The sequence below is a fragment of the Enoplosus armatus genome, chromosome 16, assembly GCF_043641665.1.
Source record: "Enoplosus armatus isolate fEnoArm2 chromosome 16, fEnoArm2.hap1, whole genome shotgun sequence".
Taxonomy (NCBI): domain Eukaryota; kingdom Metazoa; phylum Chordata; class Actinopteri; order Centrarchiformes; family Enoplosidae; genus Enoplosus; species Enoplosus armatus.
Window position 1 is genome coordinate 10,816,366 of NC_092195.1, and position 23,644 is coordinate 10,840,009.

Here is a 23,644-nt window from a genome sequence, read left to right on the forward strand (position 1 = left end):
TGAGAAAGTGAAGTTAATTAGCAACTCAATCCCAGTCTATATACAGAGGACTGAGCGAGCAGTGTGTGTGAGTGTGTGTTGTCCTGCACATGTCTATCAGTGTGTTTTAGTCCAAGAACCCTGAACTATGATGCTGATACAGTTAGCCGTCTACCAAACACCTGAAAAACTCCCTACTTCCCTGCTGCTAATACAACTGTCTCTATGTTACTGGTATGTTACAGTTAAGAAAAGGAAGAGGAAGTTGGATTTGGTCTTTCTCAGGAACTGACTTATCATAAATATGATTTCCCATTTGTATCCTAAATGGCTTGAAGTGTTAAAACCTTTGAAGAATTAACTACAATCGTGAAACTTGATGAATTGTCGGACTCTGCCCCATTGGCCTCTTCTTCACTTGCCCTGTAAGTCTCATGTTATCTGGAGTAAAAACACGAACAAGGCCAATAAAATCAGTTTGTAGTGCTCACTGTTGACTTTGACATTAAATAAGCGCCTGTAAAGGCCAACTCACAGCTACAATAAAACAAAGACCTCTTGCTTTTGAGAGTGCTGGCGAGCGTACACACACATGCACACACACACAGTTGCACACAAATGCATACACAGAAACCTTTAAACCACTGCTGTTCTTTCATGGGTGATGAAATTCAATAAGCAGTGAAGAGAACTGCCCTCTCGCTGATAACCATCAATGGGCCTATCGATCTACAAGGGCACGCGTGTGTATGTAGGTGCATGCACACACACACCCTGACTCCATCTATAATTCACTCTGGGACTCGGTAAGAGACGGCTCTGAATAATCAGAACAGATCTATACATCTTGAAGGAGTGCACGGAACAGTGGTTTTAGTGTCCAATTCTACCGCTGACCTTTGCCCCCGACTGCGTGGCTTCAAATGCAACCTATACCTGTTTCAAAACACCCCGCCATCCCTATCTTTATACACACTTATGCAATTACAGTTACTGAGGTTAGTGTGCTTTAGAGCGAAATCAAAACAATTAAGAATATTGTATGTTTTTCGTGTTTTTCCTTGAGTGAGATAGCAAGAAACCTTCCAGATTGAACGCAACCCCAGGCCATTGCAGATATGTGAAATTGCAACTGGACCACCAGGAAAGCTCACTTATACCAAGAACTGAATTATACAACGAAGAAACAACCAAAACCGTCCAGCTCTTGAGAACCATACAGCATTTATAGCATATAGTGTCGTCAGTCCATAAATCAAGTAGCTTGTGTTTCTGCATACTAGAATCGAAAATGACAAAACCAACTTCACTCTCAATGTGGCTCAGTTAAAACAAAATGACAATATTGGTGATGCAATGTTTCTGGGCATCATCCAATACCAAGCCTTTGCCTTTTGGTGGGAGGATATGTGTATCAGTGTGTAGCTATGAGAAAGCAGAGCCTTACAGCTGATACAGAAATACACAAGGGGGCTTCATGATGTTGCCAGAGTATTAACTCAGTTGAGTCATCATCTCTTATTCACCATATAGCAGACCTGGATCACATCCAAACATCTGTGTGTCACACTTAAAAGAAGTGCTTTGTAATGACTTCACAGCACCGGAGCCTCAATATGACTCTGTGCTAAAGGGGAAATCTGAGCTTTTTCCCCTCTGAAATAACAATAATTCATTGTTTGAGGCTGTGATCTGAAAGCTGTGTTTGGATGCAGCTTAACCACTAAAAAAAGCTATTAGCTGGGGTGAGCATCAAAAAGCACCGAAGGAAAAAATACAAATAATCAAGCCAAAATGACTGTGCAGACGACACACGCAGTCTTTTTCAGCATCACTTTTTCAACCTGCCAATCAGGGGTATATAAGTGTTAGTGTGTGTTTCTGTGTGTGTGTGTGTGTGTGTGTGTGTGTGTGTGTGTGTGTGAAGGCAAGAATAAAATGGCTGCCATCATTTTTGCAAGGCCACGTCTGTGTCTGTGAGCAGCGGCCTGATGCATTTGACCCTATAGCCTGAGAGTTGGGGGGGGGGCAGGGAGAACAGGTGTGAGGCAGGCTGGTGGCTGGGCAGATGGCCCCTGGAAGTGCTGGCTGGTGCTGCAGAGCCTGGACCACAGAGAGCTAGCAGCTACCGTTAATACAAGCCTGTTTATACAGTGTGCACGGCTGTGCATGTGGATGCAGCAACACACACAAACACACACACACACATGTGGAACCACATGCACACACAAACACAGTGATAACCTGCAAACAGCACTTATCATTTACTCTCCCCTCATCGCCAGCTTTGTTTACCTTTCATTTACTCCTTCTCTCTCTCTTTATCTCTGTAAACACACACACTCCAGGTAATGGTGTTTTCAGTCAAGTCACTACTTTAATGGAAGTCCCAGTGGTTAAAGAATGGAAAAAAACAACAGATGACACAATAAATGATGGCCAGGGCAACCAATTCAAATACGATGACCACTGCAGTAAATAATAATGATGAATAATACTGATAATGAATCTCTATCTGGATCCCTTAAATGAACCACAGATATAGGCTAATAAAAATATTAGTGTCTATAATTCACAGACAAGATTGACTAGTTTTAAAATACTGACATACTCAGTTTTCTTGTTGAAAGACATAGATATATCAATGCAAAATTGCATAAACAAATGTCCATCGGTGGAGAATAGATCTGTAGTGGGTCACACTTTTTGAAAGAGCAGTTAACAATCACCCTGAAAAGGTTTGCATGGGACTATTTGGCATGCGTAAAAAATGTCCACAGCCCTGCTGGTTTCCAGGAGATATTTTCCTCCCTCTCTAATCCGAGCCGTGAGAACCGTCGGGCATCGACAGCAGGTTGTGCCCCAGCAGCCTCCCTCCCTAACCCGCATGTCTGCGCTTTTCCCAGTCGGGGTAGAAGAATCCCACTGGAGTAAAATATAGCCCAAACCCTTTAATTTCAAACTTACGCCGCGCCATTAAAAAAAAATCCGTTTGCTGATTTTTTTGTGCTCTTTTCGGTTATGTGATGATGACAAAGTCGCAGCGGGTGGAGATGGAAACTTCACATGGATTTGAGAAGATGCGTTTGACAGTTGTGACAGAGCTCCGGAGGATGTTTTCAAATGCAAACTCTGAAATGCAAAGTCTCTCTAACAGAGAGGAGGAGGTTCTGCACTAAACACGGAGGGATGGCAAAGTCGCTGCATCCCAAAAGATCTTTCCACCAAAACTGCAAACATCAACAACCACAGTTTCTTGGAGCATAGTATCGATGGAAACATTAGTTTATTTTAGAAACTAGTAACCATTTGTCATCAAATATTCTATTTATTCAGTGAGAAGGGACTTCACCTGGTGATCTTATCTTCATTTTTGATTTAAACGCCTGCAGCACTTCGTGGCACATTACTGTCTCTCCCGCGCTGAGGAGAGGCAGAACACGCCTCGCTCCAAAACTGATGAACTAAGTCCGAGTGTCCGTGCTTTCTGAGGATAATCAGCTGATGAGAAGGCGACTGCACTTCTAGAAAAGGGGTCTTGACAGGTCGAAAGGGAGTCACCAAACTTGATCCGTGAACTTAAGTCGCCTGTTGCCCGAGAACAACTCCATCCTGGGTTCAAGCTCATGAATTGATATCTGCTTTTTTATGGAGACAGCTGCTGGCGTGGTGTCACTATTTAAACAAACTGAACCTGTAGTTTACGGAAAGCTTTGCTCTTCTGATCAAACAAAAACGACTCACTCAATGGCTGTTCCTCTAAAGTGCAGCCCTTGAGACAAAACAATGGGTTTAGAAATATTTACATTTTCTTAATTTAGAGCGAGTGGGTGTCATTCATTAAAACAAAAGTCCATTTTCACTGCTCAGCCTATTAGAATGAGATGCGTTTGTAACCACAACATACACTATTACGCACAGCTCAGACACGTATTGTTCGCTCCTGCAGTGGATTTGTCATCGCAAGTCAACTCAGACAATGAAAATAAAATTAAAATAAACATTTCAAGAATGTAATTGTTGGCTATGTGCATGGTGTGGTTTTTATACAAACATCTGTTCTGGAGCACCACAGCTTCTGCTTACTTTACGTTAGAATATATGAAACAAAGCTCAAATCATAAATGTCAAATTCTATAGTGGGTCAGCAGCTGTTTCGCTATATTTCCCCCTTTAATTGGGCGCACATGTGTCTATATCAGGGCTCAACACACTCAGCCAAGACGTAAATGTAAAAAATAGAATCACTAAAGCAAGAGAGAGGTCACTTACACTGAAAAGAGGCAGAAATTCCCACCATGCGGTACGTTGATGTGAGAGGGCTAAATAATTTCCAGTCCCTTTGACTCCGCGCAAGGTCCACTCGATGGTCCGCTTGTATCGGGAAGACGGAGGCTACAGAGTCCGGCCAGCTCAGGGGCTCTGGCGGTATACTTCCAGCTGCTCGGAAATTGTGGTTCAAACTCCGACAAAAGAAGAAGGGCAGCTCGCGGCTTGCAATAAGTGATCAGTCACTGGGGATAGAGAGCCGGGAGTCTTGAGAAAGCGCAGAGGCAGAGAAGGAGGAGAGCGGAGATAGAGATGGAGAGGGAGGATGCAGTAGCGCGCGGGGCACGCGTCTGATTTTCTGCCCGTCTTTCTCACTTTCCTCCAAAATCCTTTAAGCGTCGAGTCGGTCTGGATTGTAGAAATCGGTTTTTAAATATGATAAAAATTGCATGCACACACCCTCGATCACGGTGCTCCTTGATTTCTGCGTCTCCGTTGGCGTGGGGAAGAGGAGTAGCGAATCTCTGCCTCCAGTCGGCGGTGCGCAGCAGAGCCAGGTGGCGGTGGGCGGGACTGAAGCGCTGCTGAGGAGGAGGAGGAGGAGGAGGAGGAGGCGGCGACTGGGCAGCAGCTAGCATCTGTGTGTCCTAAAACAGGTTGGAAAAAGCAGGGCCAGGTCAAGTCGAAGTATTCTCTGCTGTACCAGCGGCTCCCGGAGCTTTTTCACGTCAAGGGCTCAGGGAGGACTACGCAAGAGAATGTGTGTCACGACATATTAGTCAAGAAGTAAAGAACATACATGAAGCATGTGACTTAAAGTCCACTGAAGCTTCCACGAAAACATCACGTCTGTGTGGAGCGATGTGGAGGCTGTAACGTTTCCTGAATCAATACACAAACAAACAGAAACGCCATAATTCCGCGTTGTTTTCCACGTTAGTCTGGCCTCTTTTAATTACGTCATCTCGTTGCGTCCTCTTCTTTTAATTTTTTTTTCACCAACTCAATGCACTCAACTTCTAATATTCACATAACAGTAGTGTATGAAAACGAAGCAAATTTGGATGTAACTTTGGCAGGTAGCTACTTGATTTGTCTAACTCTGGGGAGTTTCATTCATCTGCATTGAATGAGGACAGTTCAGGTATTCATTTTTTGCTTGGGACCCCCTGGAGTGTCCTTAGGGACCCCTAGTGGTCCTTGGACCCCGCTTTGAGAACCACTTGCACAGACAGCAGTGGAGTGTCATGGACAAGAACCAGCCAGCTGAGTGCTTGAGGAGCTGGTTGGCCTTTGTGTGTGCAAAAAAAGTAGGACTGCGTGATGCATGTCTGCACTCACTCACACACACACACACACACACACACACACACACACACTCACACACTGTATCTCTATCTTTCCCTCAGCTGAAAAAGGCACAGGCAGGCCGGCCTGCAGTAACCTAAGGCAAACACTTTCCTCGGACCATCTGGAAGTCCTCTCGCCCGCAGAGCCAGTGAAAGCACAGAGCAGAAGCTACGTTTACAACTCGGTGATAACAACCGGTCCTCTTGAACTGCATGGTTGAACAAGTCATGCACCGTAGCCCGTTCATAACATCTCATAAATTAAAATATTCTATTCTATTCTATTCTGCAATGCTCGTAGACTTGGCGAAAACAAATTAACATTATGGTGGTGCTAGCAACAATGACTAAACTTCACATGCAAGACATGTCCTTTGATCAATAATATTGACAGATTTCATGGGAACAACAAGTTACCTGGTTTCTAATTTCCAGGCAATACAATGGATACACCTGAAAAACAACTTATTCTGTTTTTACGACCAAAATAAATCATTTTTTACTGTAAGCTCATGAAACATGATCACGACTAAAGTACCATCTTCTACGTTTGTCTGCCTCGTACTGTATGTAAAACATTCAGTGGGTTGTTAGCATACCATCAACGCGGAGCTCATTGTTCCCTCAATACAATCTCTTTGGGGAAAAGATGATGCCATTAATGGCAATTGTTTGCAACAGTGCCACTGTGCATTGCTTTCTTTCACTTCATCTCTCTCTCTCTCTCTCATCTCTCCCTTGTCTCTCTCTCTATCTGGAGTGCTTCAGCTGTGGGTTGCATTGTGTTCTCAAAGGGAATATGGATAGATACAGTCTCTGGCACCCTCACAAGCACAGAGCAAGGACTCTGTGCTCTACTTCCATTTTCCAGTCTGGGTCCTTTTGTCAATCTCTTTCTGACAAAGGCAGTGGGCTACACAGGATGTGTGAATAGATATACGGGGAGAAGGTGAGGGATAGAGAGGGAGGGAGGGAATATTGAATGATAAGAAGAGGGGGAAAAAGTGTGAGACATGATTCATAATGTAACGAAGGAAGAAGGGAAGCTTGTGGTGGAATCAGACATGAGAAAGGTCAGACTTGGTGCAGAGGTAACGTGCCCACTCAAACTGAGCAACCTAACGCGGTCAGAGAAACCAGCGGGGATGTGACGATGCCGTCACTCCTTGCCTGTTTGTGTCCTCTGGTTTGTTGCCGGAGAGCAAGTTCTCTCATGACAATCACAGCGAAACATCTTGACGGCCGGAGGCACAAGGATAGGCGTTGAGGAAACCTGCAAGGGAAAAGAGAATAGGGCAATGATCCGTGTGTGTGTGTGTGTGTGTCCTGTGATAACGGTGCGTGAGAGCAGGAAACACACAGTGCCTGTTTTTGCTGCAGGGGTTCCTGGAAGTCAGCCGCCCAGTGTGATCGGCGACATACATACACACACACACACTCACACACACACACACACACAGGATACCTCGCCTCTGAAAGGGAAAAACATGCTGCGTCTGATACATGTGGACACAGACAAGCAGACTTCCTGCATTTTCCCACCTACTGGGCGGCCACCTGTAACACAGTCACACACACACACACACGCTCGCTCATATTACATTCATGGGGACAAAGCTAGAATGAGACAAGTCTAAGTTGGGAGTTGACAGTAAACAAGTGCCATTCGAACCCCCCTAATTATCTGGCATTGGATCAACACCGCCTGAGGCCAAGCAGCCCACCATCAGCATCATCAACACCGCTGGTTACAAAAGCAACAGGACAAGAAGAGACAACCAAAGTAAAGTTGTGCTGTATTTCCTATTCAGAACATTAAGATAAAGACATCAATAATGTAGCAGTGGAGTTGAAGCCAGAAACGTTTGCATGAATATGATGATGCTTCCGTGCTTCCCAGTTGAATCTATTTTAGATCTCCATGTTTGTCACAATGTCAACCCGATTCTGGTTCCACATTTTCTATTTGCTCTCTTTCCTTCCCATATCCTAACTCTCTTGTCATTTCAGATCCCGCCACTCCCTCCATCCCTGCAGTTATCCCTCGATAAGTTGGCCTCACCTTCCTTGTCTGTCTGGTATTGACTTTTGCTTGCCTGTTTCTGACCACGAGTAAAACTGAACTTTTAACTTCATCTGTAGGGTCTGAGTCATGCAGGCAGTGTGTAGATATAATGATCGGTTTTTATTTCACAGTATCTGTATCTTTTGGTCTCCAAAACAGTCAGTGATGCAAAATGTTTGTCTTTGTATGTGTATATATCATAGGAACAAAGGAGGCAAAGTTAAACCACGACACGGTATATGAAATAGTTAGAATTAAATCCAGCTGCAGCAGTAAAATGCTACTTACACAGTAATGCATCTGTATATCCAATAGTATAATGTAGAATAGTAAAACACTTTACTTTTACTCTTTTGTTACTTTAAGTACATTTTGGTATCATCCAATATTGCCATTGCAGATAAACAACATATCTTACAACAAATGTAATGCAGTCCAGTTCCCTGTGAGACTGGTTTAAAATATAATTATACACCACACCAATTAGTGTGCATTGTGTAAACGTCCTGTTTTTGGAACAGAGGACATTCAGTTCTGAACAGCAAAATGCTCTGCAGATTGAACTGTGGTGAACAACTCATTAAAAAGAGAAAATAGTGGTAGACCTGCGAGAAAATACATCTTTTAGAGAATCGTGTCCAAGGTAACAATAACTTTTGGAGCTGGCCTCAAGTGATTTCGCATAGATTTAATACTTGATGAATCTGCTGCAGAAAAAAAAAAATGAAAGTAGCATTGATGGAGACAGGGAGTGCCAGGCTGTCAAGGAAAAAACAAGGCTTTTACTGAATGCCCTTGCAAGGTTAATTGGTTAGAATGTGCACATTGAAAGAGTCAGGGATTTAGTGTTGACTGCCTCAAAATTTAATATCTGAAATATTTGGATATTTTGTTTAAGAGTTATTTCTGCCACATGTCAGGACTACTTGATTCCAACATGGTGTCAACAACATGTCCACATGCAATACTGAACTGAATCAAATACGGTTATTGTTCCTGTCACAAAACAATCAAATATTTAAATTTGACATACATGATTCTAAAAACTCTTGGAGAAAGCCTGAAAGGCAATAAATTCAAGTCAATCCCTAACCCTTCTTTTGATAGAGATGGAAAGGGATTGTGGGAGGGAGGAATAGAGACAGAGCTGCATGATGGGATAGCATCTGCAGTGCAGCATCGTATGCAGGTACAGTGTCTGGAGAGGGATCTTACTCACACACTGGGGTATTATGGAATTCAACCCACCGTCTGGCTCGTAGCAAAGGAGAAGAACTAAGTGGGCGAAAACTGACAACCTTGCCGTCTTCCATGAAAATGTAAATGAGTCTCTCCAACTTCTGGAGAAGACTGGCTAAATATCCTGACAGCATGCAAACATGTAAGACAATAACTTTCAAATCACACTGCTGATAGAGATGTCTTATTATGTCATAGTGTATTACAGGATACAATCCATGTCTAATGAGCAAACATAGGTTGTCATCTTAACGAATATATTACATTTGAATATGATGTAGGAGATGTTTCCTTTGCGAAAGTAGAGAATAAAAGACATAAATAGGGATATCCCCACTGTATTGTCTTCGTGTACATCAAATCCTAAAAAAATGGCAGATGTATACGTCTGTCATTGCTTCTGTGCTGGGGCCTGGAGGGCGCTTTGAGGTGCTGTAGTTTTCCATGTGCATTTGATGTGAACACGTGAAAAAAACATCTCGCTGCTTGCTTTCCACCACGCCGCCTCTCCCTCCCCTTCTTGTCACTCCCGTGTTCCCTCTGGTTGTGAAAGGGGATAAAAAAAGGAAAAGTTGACAGACAAGATGCAAGAAATGTTCTGTTGCTTTCCTCGTCAGGCAGAAAGTCTGGTTGTTTTTTTTCTAAAGTGAGCAGAACCTCTGAAAGTTGAAGTGAAGTGAATTAATTTGCCAAGACGGGACCATGTTTTAACAACTGGTAGTGTACTCAGTCAATGAGACCTTTACAACACATCTCGGGAGGGTTTTCCAATTGCGTGGGGCAAATTAAGAAACCAGGTATACTTACTTATACATATCCATGGGATTTTATACACACTACAACTCAAACACACAAAGGCATGTAACATTAACCGCTCACAGACATACATAGAAGTAACTCATTAATGAAAATGCAATATAGGCATTTCCTTCCTTATGAAGGTTTTGCCCTTTGTAATTCCTACCCTCGCAGCTTCCTTTCGACAGCTGTGCTAATCCCTTTGTTATAATGTCACTCGGGTGATGAATCATCTTCTGAGCCTCTTGATGTTGGCGAAACAAATGTACAGTGGAATTCAATTGATGAAACTACTCGTCAGCTCAGAAAGTAATTAACCACCTCACATTACTCCTTTGTTTCGGGGAAACAGATGTGTGTTCTTGACTCACTGTTTTCACCGACTCAAGAACACACTGTTTATTCTCGTCGCACAAGGACACATTTAATGCCTTTAGATGTATGAGCAATATAATGGGAAAACATTGCATTCATTAACATTTCACAAGATCGTCATAACAATTGTATCCAAATGATGTTTTCTTTTATGACGAATTCATTTCCCCAATTTTTGTTTGGGGATACTATTATAACGGCATTATACTATAGATTCTAGCAGATTGACATTCTGCCACAGGTCCAAAAGTACATACAAATTCAATTGTAGTCTACAACAGTACTTTGTTCAAATTAAAATGAGGAATTTGCGTCTTCTCTATCAGCAAATTCATAAAAAGTCAGTGTGTCTTCATTGTTGCTATCCTCACACTGTCTAACCAAATAAGACTTCTTCCGAGGGAGCCTGTTACATTCAACAAACTTCATGTAAAGGTACAGAGGGAATACTCACGCCTCAGGTATTGAATTTAAATGATGCTACCACATGTTAGAATGAGATTTGGGATTTTTTTTCTTGGACTGAGAACAGCAAATGTATTGTACAGACAGGAGAAGGAATACAATGTAATAGGAAAGATACATGAGGAAGAAGGAAGAAGGAGATGACTGATTCAGAGAAAGGTAAAGTTAGTGAGATTGTGTGCACATGTGAAATAAATAGTTATACTACAACTAGTGTTTAACCATGCCTGCATTCACAGTTCTTCCACACATGTATGTGTAATAGCTGCCAAGGGTTGCGGTGATTGGCGGCGATGATCCTGGCCCCATCCATCATCATCACCTATCTTTGCTATACCTCGCTTGCAGACCCGACTTCCCAACTTCCAAATCATCGTCCAGATGGCCCTCGCCAACGCTCACCCGCTTTACACACCTGATATGAAGCTATCCGTCATCTGATAACGACCGAGCTTTGGCGGTCCCCCAGCTGGGGCCTCTGCTGCAGCACTGGGCACTGGCGGGTATCGGGGATGGGTGGTGGCGGGGTGGTGCACAGGCTGACTGCCCCTCTGATGGATTAGTGCCAGGTAGTGTGGCTGGGGAGGGGCTGGGGGTGCTGAGGGGTGTCCCCTAATAGGATTCACAGACATCCAGTGGACCATGGAACAGGTGGAAGCAGAGAGGGGGACAACAGGGAGAGAGAGAGGAGTGTGTGTGTGTGTGTGTGTGTGTGTGTGTGTGTGTGTGTGTGTGGTATGGATGCAGTGCAAAGAGATAAATTAGAGAGGCAGCAGCAATGGTGGAACCTTAACCACATGGTTATTATTGTAACCATGACGATGAAGGTCCCGTAGTCATTTTAGCTCAAACCATGATGTTTGTCTTGGTTGACATAACCAAGTCATGTTTGTGCCCAAATCTAACCAAACCTTAACTATGGGGGTCTTCTGTGTGTCGTTCTAGAGGGCATGAACAACAATGAAAAACGACATTATTTGTCATTTAATTTGGAGGACTTGTTGTCGGGACAGAAAATGGTTTTACTTTTGCAACTGTGATTTGTAGCAATTACAAATGATGTAGTCCTGCCGATAGAAGACGCTTTTACGTTTTTTCTCCTTCACTTGGAGGACATGTTGGACAAAAGATGACCCTGACTGAAACAAAACAGGTTGAATGTGAATGCAGACACAATGGGAGGACAGAGAAGAGGGGTGGTTTTGGAGAAGGGGGGTATCACAGATTTCTTTTACCTGATTGTTAATGATGACAACCACTCTAAGGCTGACACAGTAAAAATGTTTTCTCTACAGTATAAATGAAGGCAGAATTACCTTTAGCTCACTGAAGTGATTGCTGTCCCCACATTGCATGGAATGTGTTCGGCTGTAAATAATGACTTTTTAAGCAGTTAGACACGATACTTTATGTGTTAACAACATCTCGGTGTTAGGGTGATTGACAGGAGAAAAATGCCTTAATGGCTTATGTTGAGCCTAATGTAGCAGTGTTTCCGACTTTACACATGCCAGTGCACAGCAAGGGAGGCTGGCAGCACAAAGACAGTATACACAAATGCACACATACACACTCACACATTCACAGACATACATTTACGCTGCCTCTCTCTCTCTCTCTCTCACACACACACACACACATTCACAGACCGGCGGTTCTCATTAGTGAAGTCAGTGTGCTCTAGGCAGGCAGGGCCCCTGCAGCAGTCCTCGGGAGTCAGAGGAGCCATTTGTCAGTGGAAAACAATTAGCGGGGAATGATCCGTTCCATTGGTTTTAATGAGTACAGCCGGGTCACTCTGCTCACAGCGGCAACACGCAAAGGTCATCAAAGGCTGAGAGCGACGCACAACCAAGTCACATTCATACATAGGCGCAGAAACACACAGGGCCCACACACACACACACACACACACACACACACACTTCTATTCATGTTCTCCTCTTTTTGCTGCTTTCAGTGCGCTGTACAGTGTATGCACTGAAACACACACACACACACACATGTGCCCACACACTAATGCAATCACACACTGACAAATGGACACACCCTGCCACTTCACCCCACACACATCTATTCCTCATCCCTTTCAGACGATCCATCTCCCTCCACATCATTGCAGCCATTGAAAAGTCATCACGGTAAATGAAGTCTGGTATTATAGTAGGAGGGTGTTGTGCATATATGTGACCTTGGACAGTACCTATGGCATAATGATATATGTAATGCATATGGTAGCTATAGTAACATATGAAAGAGCCATATAGCTTTATTTTCCATTTCAAAGGAGAAGAATAACATAAGACAAACACATATCAGTAATGGGAATGGATGAATGTGGGATACACAACTCTCAGATGTATGAATGAAGGTTATCTGTCGTATATCTAAACGCTTTGTTTTTTCCTAAAGATCTTGTCATTATTATCCAACATACACTGCAGGCACAGAAGGCTAAATAAAACAAGGAGTTGGATCTTTTTCATGTTGGAAGATAATGAGAATATATCAAATTAATTTGACTGAACTGTTTAATGGTTGTAAAAAAAAAAATTAACGCAGAGATAATTAGCTACTTTGGAAGTATTCAATCTGCTTATCAGGTCAAGAATGATTGACCAACATACGCAGGACCGACTCCATATTTAGGTTAATTATACTTGACCTGAGGCACATTAACCAAAACAGACAGATGACTGCCTCATTTCACTTGGATGTGTCATGGACGTATGTTACAGGCAAATACCAGTCCTGATGCTGCAGTCCAATATAGTGCCTATTGCAACAGCTGAAATAACTAGTAATAGAATACATCCAGCATTATACTAGACTATATTAGTACATAGTTTCTTTAACAAAAGTGTTTTGCCAGCCCACTAGTTGTAGCAAAGACATTTGCTGGCAATAATATTTCTTTAAGGGTTTGCCAAAGCACAGATTTGAATTTGAATTTTAAAAAAATAAACCAAAATAGCTTTTTTTCCAATTTGAAAAGTTATTTCTAATTTGTGCAAGTGAGAAAGTGAGGATTTTATTTTAGAAAAATTTTAGAGATTTCAGAGATTTAAATGCTGTGACATTGAACGTTTTAAGTTGAAATTAAATCATACACTGCACGCACATGCACACACCATGAAAAATAAAATTGCTAATAACGCAGCCTGTATCATCTTTCATTTTCAGGACACATGGAGTATAATAGGTTTTATTTCATGCAACCATGTATTAATTTTACATGAGGTGCATTATTTAGCATTTAGCTTACATATTAAATCGAGGCTCTAATTGCTCTGAGGCACTGACCTTCAACTCTGGCCACACAAAAGATGAAATCTTTCGATCTGCTGACTTTCTGCTCCTCCTGATTTCTGGCTCAATACAAAACACTCAAACCTCCATTTACCTTTTTTTCCTCCTGTCCTCTTCCTTTAACGCATATATATACCTCTGTGTGTGTGTGTGTGTGTGTGTGTGTGTGTGTGTAGGTACACCCACTGTATGTAGTTTACTCTACATTAGAATAGCCCTAATAGAAGTGCTGCAAAGACTTTTTTTTTTTTTTCATTTAATGGATGATCTTAAATGTCTCCATCTCTTCTGCTCACTACATAAACCAACCACAGTTTGCTGTGTAATGGCACTTCAGACACTCTGGGGAAATGCAAAGTGTTGAAGAGTTATGTACCACATAACGTGACTCTCACCGTCAGTGTGTAATAACTTTGGTTTGAAGAGGGAGAGAGGCAGACAGAAAGAGAGAGCAGTAGAGAAATGGAGACCACCGATGGTAACGCACCAGGGTTCATACAGTGTTCACACAGGAAGAGGCTGTCCAACAATATCGCCACTTCACTGCCTTTAATGGACACATTAAGTGAACAATGGCCATTTTGCAAAGACCCCACCTGGTGGAACCGCAGCCCCAGAGCCCTTCCCTCCATCCCACACTGAAACCAGTGGAAAGACCTCATGATGGCTTGTGAACACTGTGACAAGTAAAACAGGGTGGTGGTGGGAGTTGGGGTGTTTAAAAGGGGAAGCCCAGCACAACATAGAATCCATGCAGTTATTTCTACCAAACTGTGAAGCTCAGTTTCATTAAATGAATTTGAACGTCTCACCTTAAACTAGTCAGTTAAACAGTCATCAAGAGGCAAATCCTGCAGCTTCTCTGTGGACAATGAATAATAGTTTATATATAACTAATTTCAACTGATTCAGGTATCTGTTTAGAGGAAACATAATGCCTCTTTTTTCTACAATATGCGTTTTTGGTAACTAAAGCATGATTTTTATGGTTGAGTGACTTAAACACAAATTAAGAGAAACACCTTGCACACGGCGAATGCAGTTTAAATCAGTGATCCCCCAGTGGCACGTGTACCCGGGGGGGGGGGTATTTCACACAGTTGCCAGGGGGTCCATGGAAAGGTTGTGAAGTAGCTCTGCTAATTTGGAAAAAATAGATATAATAACTTCGTTTTAGAATAAACACACAAATGAGTGTGAAGCTGATCTTTAGTAAATCTATCGACCACTAAATGACCGGTTAGGATAAGCGATTGCATAGGACATGTCTCCCACCAACCTCAGCGGTAGTCAGCTGTAACGCCTGAGCACCATGCTGTGACTGAGAGGGAGTGAAAACAAATTAAAATTAATACCTCAAATGAACTGATAAATGGTTAAAACATCTAGCATCTGTTATTCCAAGTGATAGAACAAGTAGTGCAAAAACCAAACTTGACCAAGCCTACTGAACTGAATTTGTCTTGTATGTAAAATACACTCCATTGCCAGTTTAATACACATACACAGAGTTAGCTAAAACTGTTCTAAGTCTTACATTCACTAAGTTTTACATATCTGAAAATTCACTGCCAAAAACCATCTCCAGATGTCAGCTGTTCACATCATCACTCCACATACTGAAGCTCTATTATTTATTTGTGGATATTGTGTTTACTATTTAATTGTTTGAATATGTCAGTCGTTTGATGGCATTAGTCAGGTATTGGATGTATTCCTAAGACATTTACATCAGAATGCAACACCACACCGGCAGTCGCACATCGAGCCTCCAGTCTCTCTCCTGTCAGTTTCTTCTGAACTGTACCGAAGGATGAAGAAAGAGAAATGACTGATATGACAATTTGATATATCTCAGAGGAAAGATTAATTGCTACAGCTCATAAGAATAAGCTCAGAATTGGTACTTGGTAACTTGGTAATTGGTACCCTATTTTCTTTGGATATTAGTAATTCAACCTTTTCTGTGCATGTAACTTTCACCTGTAGTATCCAGAAATATATTGTCTTGTAGCAGAAGCATCTTTCTGTCTCTGAGTAAAGTAAACACGTTCCTCTGTTTTCTGTTGCGTTCAGCTGAGATGATTCACTTAAATATTCTTTATTTTGTTGCAACTGTCCAGGCTACGAATCACAAGTGTTAATCGAGTGTGGACATGATTTAGAGCATTTCCTTTATCAAGACATGTTGCTTGCATTACGGCGAGGCGTCCAGTAGTGCTGTGTCTTTTTTCTCTTTTGCTCTTTCTCTGCTTTCTTGCTCACGCACACATTCATTTGCAAAGTGCATCAGCGAATGAAAGGATGTGTCACGGCAATCGGAGCAATGTAATTAGAAGTGTGAGAGAGGTGGAAAGTGCTTTATGGTGATAATGTGGCACAGTAATTAAGGGGAAATATCATGACCCTAGTGCCCACGGCATTTTTAAAAAGAGTCATTTAAGCCCGAGATTACACAGTGACTGTCAAATCAATGGCGGAGAGGGAGGTGCGTGGGGGGTGGGGGGGGGGGGTCTTGATGAGACAGGTTCAGTATGCATGTACACGTTTGCATGTGTGTGACCGTGACCGTGATGGACTGCAGGTGTGTGTGTAGATACATGGATTTAATTCTTGCTTGTGTTTTTCCTACAATTCATGAATCAATCCAATAATCATACGCCATCAAATTTTCTGCACGAGAAGAGGACACGTTGGATGGTATTAAATATCCTTAGGCTTACAAACTTAGAAATACGTCTTATACCAAAATGTGCAGTGTGTGTGTTGTATTATACACACATGCAATATTTTGACACTGTCGAGCTGCAGTTGCAGAACAACCACAACTAGAGGAGTTAGACAAAGGGGAGAGGGGAAAAGAGTTAGACAAAGGGAACAAGGGAAAATAGAAGGGAGAGATCTCAGTAATGACAAGCACTTCACAGTCAGAGCCGACCTCCCTCCTCCCACGCACCCCGATGAGATAATTCCTTCTCCAAATTGCAATCAAACCTCAGAAAAACACTTGAGGAGCAGGAGCCCTTTCAGCCATTAACTTGCCGGGTCCTGGGGTGCTGCTTTTTAAATATTACAATTCTTTGAATGTGTTTTATGCACATTGTTTTTTTTCCAACCTTAATTATTATTCCTATTTCTCTTTGTCTTCAGCTCACCGTTAGCACGGTTTGGGAATTATCAATATTCAAGCTGAGTAACTGCATTGACTGAATATTAAAAAGTTTATGCACTTAATCACTTATTTTACCCACAATCCCTTGCATGACCTTGTTAGACTGTATCAAACAAAGGACCACATTCACCAGAAAGCTGATAGTTTGGTCGTTTGCTCTGTCTGACGCAGAGAAGGACACAACAACAGATGATGTATGCTCATTACACTGCAGGAAATACAAGAGGGACCAAATACGACCAGCACAGACAGCCAATGTCATTAAGGGCACACCTTAGAGGAGTCACCACCGCTGTGTGAAACAGCGAGAAATCATACCAACAAACTGCTTCATTTTTGACACTGAACCATCATCTATATTATTTTATACATCCTGGATACAATTTAGTAGTTTAGCAAGACTCAACATCATATAACAAAAATCCAATAACCAGTGTGGTCACCCATTTCTCCAGAGCATGTGGGTGTGCTGATGAGGAACATCATGAAATGGAACAAGCACAATCTGTCCAGAGGATTGAGACTGGAACGGGGGTGTTTGAGTGAAAATGCTGTGTGTGTGTGGGTGGGTGGAGGAGACGGCTGATGTAATATTTTCATGTATGGTTAGGTAAAATGTGAACAACAGGTCAGTGGCCTTGAATCCCTTTGGAAATAAACAGTATTCCTTCAGGATTATGTGGTGACCCATTTCGACGTTATTGTGACCCGCCTGTGGATCCCCACGCAGGACTTGAAAGACCCTGAATGGCAGAGGAAAGAAAGCTCAGTCCTCTGCTGTAGATTTGATGTCAAGTGGCTCTATTTGTCATAATTATGTGGTTGTAAAGGGAAAGTCTAGAAAAGGTCTAATCAATCTGATTTAATTAAGTGCAGTCAGTCATTTGAAATGAGCAGAATAGAATTAATAAGCACATTGTAAATTTGCATTTAAACCCATGTAATTATGCCAATTCAGTGGCCTCATAAGCACACTCATTTTTTCAAAAGAGCAGAAAAGAGACAGAAACAATTTCTCCTTTTTCTTTATTTGATTCTGCATCGATATGCAGTGAGAGGAAGTGGCTTAAATAATGCAAATACCACGTGCAGTTTATTGTATAAAAACATGGACATGTCTGCTGTTACACTGATGCTGATGGGAAGGATGGATGTTAAAACATTAAGCTTTCCTATTGAGTGAAGATGCTTTGATGCTTAAGTAATAGGAATGACGCATCTAAGCATTGACGTGTCTGTCAATATGCCAATGTCAGCCATGGAATGAATAACGCTTTTGAATCATTAAGTCTGGCAGACATCATTATTTTATGAGCAAGTTAACTGTTCACATCAAGCTAAATCAGTGCTTCAAATATGCAACACATCATAAATATTGTTTTATACATTTTCAATCTAATTGCAATATTTCATTAAAAAAAAAGCACCCTATATATTAATATCTGTGTCTTCACTATACACCAATAGATTTGCAATTATTTACATTTTTTGGAGATAAAGTTGAGTCGAGACTCTGCGACTGCAACACTTTGATCTTTCCTATGCGACTCTGAACGTACAGTATGGAAGAAAAAAAAGATTAGTGCCACTACATCAGAACACAGACTGACTTCATAAAGAGAAATAATACAAAAATCCTTTCCACCAAACAATGCAGAGCACCATGTCTAGGGGGGAGGGGGAGGGAAGCGTTCTAGCTTTAAACTCTACCAAGCATTAGTAAGGGGAGGACACACTGGATCAGCTGGTGTTGGGGAGTTTGGAGAAAAGAGGGTGGCTGGGCGAGAGGGAAAGAGAACGATCAGTCATTGGTTGGCTGGATGGGTGGGTGACTGGGTAGTAGGCCGGATGGTGGACTGGCCTACTGACTGACTGGCTGACTGATTGACAAGGTGACTGACAAGGTGACTGTTTATGTGTTGGGTCTCGCATGGATGATTTTCTGAGACGCACTGGAGCATTTCCTCCAGAGAGAGCCCCGGCACGAGGAAAACTTCCTCGACTTTCCTTTTGACCTGTTTTCATTGAAATGCGCTTTGCAAAAAATATGTAGAAACTCAAACAGCCTCTTCAGAGATTGTTCAGAATTGTAAAATAATATTCAAACAGCTCCACGTTTCTTCCCTTGTTTAAACAGTCATGCTATTAAATATTTCTCACAGTGCAACTTATTGCTGATTTTTAAAAAAAACCTTTCTTATGCATATTTTTGAACCGTGCAGAGCATGTCAAACTAAATTTTACATGCTGTGTGGAGAAATAAAGGCACACAAATAAACATCACAGCCTTGCCGACGGAGCTTACCTGCCATGGAAACAGCTGAAATTCGCCACCTCCCACAATCCTTTGTTCTATTTACGTTTCAAATTCCGCTTGAGCAACTCCACCTCTCCCACTGAAAACCATATGGGCATGATGCAGGCCCATGCTCTAAACAGATATTACACTTTCTATCACAAGCAGCTCTGCACATCTGTTTTTTTAACTGGGAACAGCTGAACGGGGTGGATTTTTTTACCAGAAAGTGTGAGTGTGTGAGAGAGAGAGAGAGAGAGAGAGAGATAAAGAGATTCGTTATTGAGAGAGCGAGGAGTGACTGTCGATGAAAAGATGCCTATGCGGATTTACTGTATCTTACACATCTATGTTTTTTTTTTCTTTCTCCCTGATATCAGAACGCCGCCTCGCACTCTCAAGATTTCCCAAGCGGCGTCAAGTCATTTCCAAGCGGCTTCCTCCATCTTGCCGCTAATCAACAAAGTTAATTTGTTTCCCCATTTATTTTTATGAATCCTCAAGCTACCCACACTTGGGTTTCCTCCGTTCCACAATATATTTCTCCAGCTAACTGGCAAAAGCTCTCTTCATTTATCAGATCCACACAGCCGGCTTATTACAAGAGTCCTCTTATCTGTCATATTTTCTTCCAGTAGCGCTGCAGTGGTTACAAATGGGACTTAGTCTATCTGGCTTGGAGCTGATGAGGGGGGAAATGAAATTATTGCGATTAGATCTGACCCATATGCTGGAGTACTCGGAGTGTGTGTCGGCGCATGTGTGTGTGTGTAGTGTTGGCAGAGGTAGTGCTACTTTATTGTGTTTGTGTGTCTCACACTGTGGTGGGTGGCAGTGGCTAGCAGCTAGATTAAGGCATTAGGCAGTGCTTGCACCAATGAAGGTGAGTGATAATAAGAAGCAGATCTTTTTCTCAGTTGGTAATATTAGGTGATGTTGCTCCCTTTCATCTTTCTTTCTGTCTCTTTCCCTGGCTCTCTCATTCATTTTTTCCCTCGACATCTCTCTCTCTCTCTCTCTCTCTCTCTCTCTCTCTCTCACACACACACACACACACTCCCCCATGCTTTCTTTCTCTTTCTTGCTCTTTCTGTGAATAATTGAACAGCTAGCCCGGGCCAAGGTTTAGCGCTATCATCTAGCGCGCCGTCTGACTGCCAATCAGTTGACTCATCTACTCTTGTGGAGAAAACAAACAGGAGGGCACTGATGCAAGCCAACAGGCGGCACTCCAAATCCTGAACCAACAGAATGAATAGTGGGCTGTTGTCTGTGGCAATCCAACCACAATGAGAGAAATAAATGGACTCAATAGATGTAATAAATAGATTCAGCTTTTTCTTAGACATAAACAATTCAATGGAGATCTGACACAAAGGCTTCTCCACTGGGAAAAAGAAATTGCTTTAAATTAAAAACAAAACAAAAAACTTCTTGTTGCAGGATAAGTTATGATTCGAGGTGAACCGCCATGTACTGAATACAGTGCTTCTAGACTGAGCGTCTTTCAATGTATGACGCATTGCCAGTCAAGTCATTTACTTAGTCCCATAGCCCTCAATGCTGAATGAAAGCCACTGATCTGGACATTCTGTGAATGAACAAGCCAAAGACAGGTTACCGGTTTGAGGTGCAGGCCTGTGACACAGTCCTTCATGAAAAGATTTCAAGGAAGTGATTATTGTAGTGATCATTTATGAGAAAAAAACACACTAGCTTGAAGTCCCTGCTCACCATCAGCAGATCTGCATGGGCTGACACGTCACCAATCACATTTGATGAAAACAGTGAGGCGGTCTTTATGACGTTGTGCTCACTCCTTCACTCTTCTGTTGCTGCCGCTCCCTCCATGACCCTGGCTTTTCCTATCCTACATTCTCATTACTTCACTTGGCAATGGCACCTCTTGCCATGTGCATTTTTTGTGCATCTTATATCTCCCACAGATGTCCCCATCAAGTTTTTTGGGCTCCGATTCCGATCTGAGTCCTTTAATATTGTATATTATAGAGTCTGATCCAAAACTTAGATTTACCTAAATATTGATTATGTTTTATTAAGTTTAAATCAATTCATATGATGAAAGAAAGTTTAACTGAAGAATGCAACTCCTGAACTTGATGTGAGGCAAGAGAGACGATTAGCACTGGCGGCTAACAAGAAGGAGCTGCTAGCCTAATTTACCTCAACAGTTCGCTCAAATAATTTTTAATTAATTAATTAATTTTCACCATCACACAATTTTCACTTGCAGATACAGTGAAATGCTTGCACTGGTACAATGTATGCAAGACAGCCTTGTATCCTCTAATGCGTCTCTGTCAGAGAAATGCTCTTACACACACACACACACACACACACAGTACAAGTCTAGTCTTGAGACCCTCTAAAACATGCAGTTTAAGTTCTCCCACCCTGACCCCCCCCCATGCAGAAACACTTCTTTGCACCTCTATCCCCCAAAGATGTTCCTCCACGTTCACACGCAGCTTCACACCAGAACGTATCCCTCCCTTCGTCTCTCTGCCTCCCTTCCGAAAAGATCAAGGCGCTGCAGCACCAGTCAAGCTGTCACCATAAGGTGCCCTCTCCATACTTAACATGGCCTGATCAATAATCATTGGCCGGGAGGACACAAGGGCGAATAATGGGCAACAGGCCCAGGGGACACACACACACACACACACACACACACACACACAAGCGAATGAGAATAATTATTTTCTCCTTGATGTCAATGTGTTGTTCTCTACTGAATATTTCAAAGCCGCTATATAGCTCCCCCCATTCACCCCTACATACACACTGATGTGCGCACACACACACACACACACACACACACACACACACACACACACACACACACATACAATTTACTGTACACTGAAGCAGAACGAAGCATTGAATCATCAGTTCAGTTTTGCTGCAAAAAGCAGGCAGTAACCAACAATCATACAAAAAGGCCAAACAGAAAACAGATTAACTCAAAATATTTCTGAAATGTCAAACGTTTTATCGTAATAGTCATAAAGTAGGAACCTTAAAAAAAGTCCTGCAAGTTGAGGTAACAGGTTATTATCTTAAAAACGGTCTGAAATGATTAGTTGATTAATCAATTGACTGAAAATGTATCGTTAACAATTTTGATAATAGTTTAATTGTTTAAGTCATTTATCAATAAAAAATATCTTTAAAACATTACCTGCTTCCAGCTTCTCCAATGTGATGATTTGCTGCTTTTTTCTGTTTATACTCATAAAACCCATTTAATTATTAACAGAATATTTACTGTTGGTCTGATAAAACAAGTCATTTGAAGACATCACCTTGGGCTGTGAGAGCCTGTGAAGGGCACTGCTCAATTTTCTGACATTTTTTAGACAAATTAATCAAACCTTCAACTAAAAGACAGATTAATTGGTAATGAAAAGGATTGTTTGCAGCCCTAATTCTATTTTACGGTATTTCATTGAATTCTGCTTATCTCCCTTAAAAGAAACATGAAGTACATGAAGAGGTTTATATCATATTAAAAGTCATTGTAAGATTTTAAATACGTGGATGTGGTGCAGCTGAATAAAGCCTTTTTCCGCTGCAGCATTTATTTCTGTTTATATTCAAACCGCCATCTTCACCAGAATGAGTCCGTTGCTTGTTACAGTGACAACGGTTCACAGAACATAAGTGGGAATTGGATTCCTGTGCCTGGTTGTTCCCATGTTTTATTTCTCTGTAATGGCCTTAATGCAAGTGGTTCAATGCTGACGTGCCCCACTCATTTCATTAGCATCAAGTCCTTGGACAAGGCTAGTCGAGGTCTCTCAAATGTAGCCGGTTTCTACAATAATGGGCTACGAGGCATGTAAGTACCGAACAGAGGAAACATTAATATTTCAAACCATTTTGAAAACCATTAGGTTTGTTGTGTGAGTGTATGTGTGTGTGTTATACTGGCGGGTAGGAAGTCAGAGGTTAGTGACTGTTAAGTAAATAAAACGCAGCAGACGGTTTTTGTTCCAAAAATCCTTGTTGCACGGAGAAAGTAGCCTCTGTGGGTGTTTTTGTTTCTACGTCCATATGTGACTCTGTTCTGGAGATTTAAGTAGTTCTGATGCATTTTTTAATTTTTTTTTTTTGTTGTTTTAAATTCACGAACTACCCTGTCTCTATGTGTGCACGTGCTTTTCTTTCTGAAAATATGGACTTGTGTTAATGTGTGTGCCCACTTTCATGTGTGTATGTGTGTAGAGGGGCAGATTAGCGTTTCTTGGCTTCTAAGTTAGCACATCTGCAGCGAGGGCTCGACATCTGGATCTCACATTTTCTCC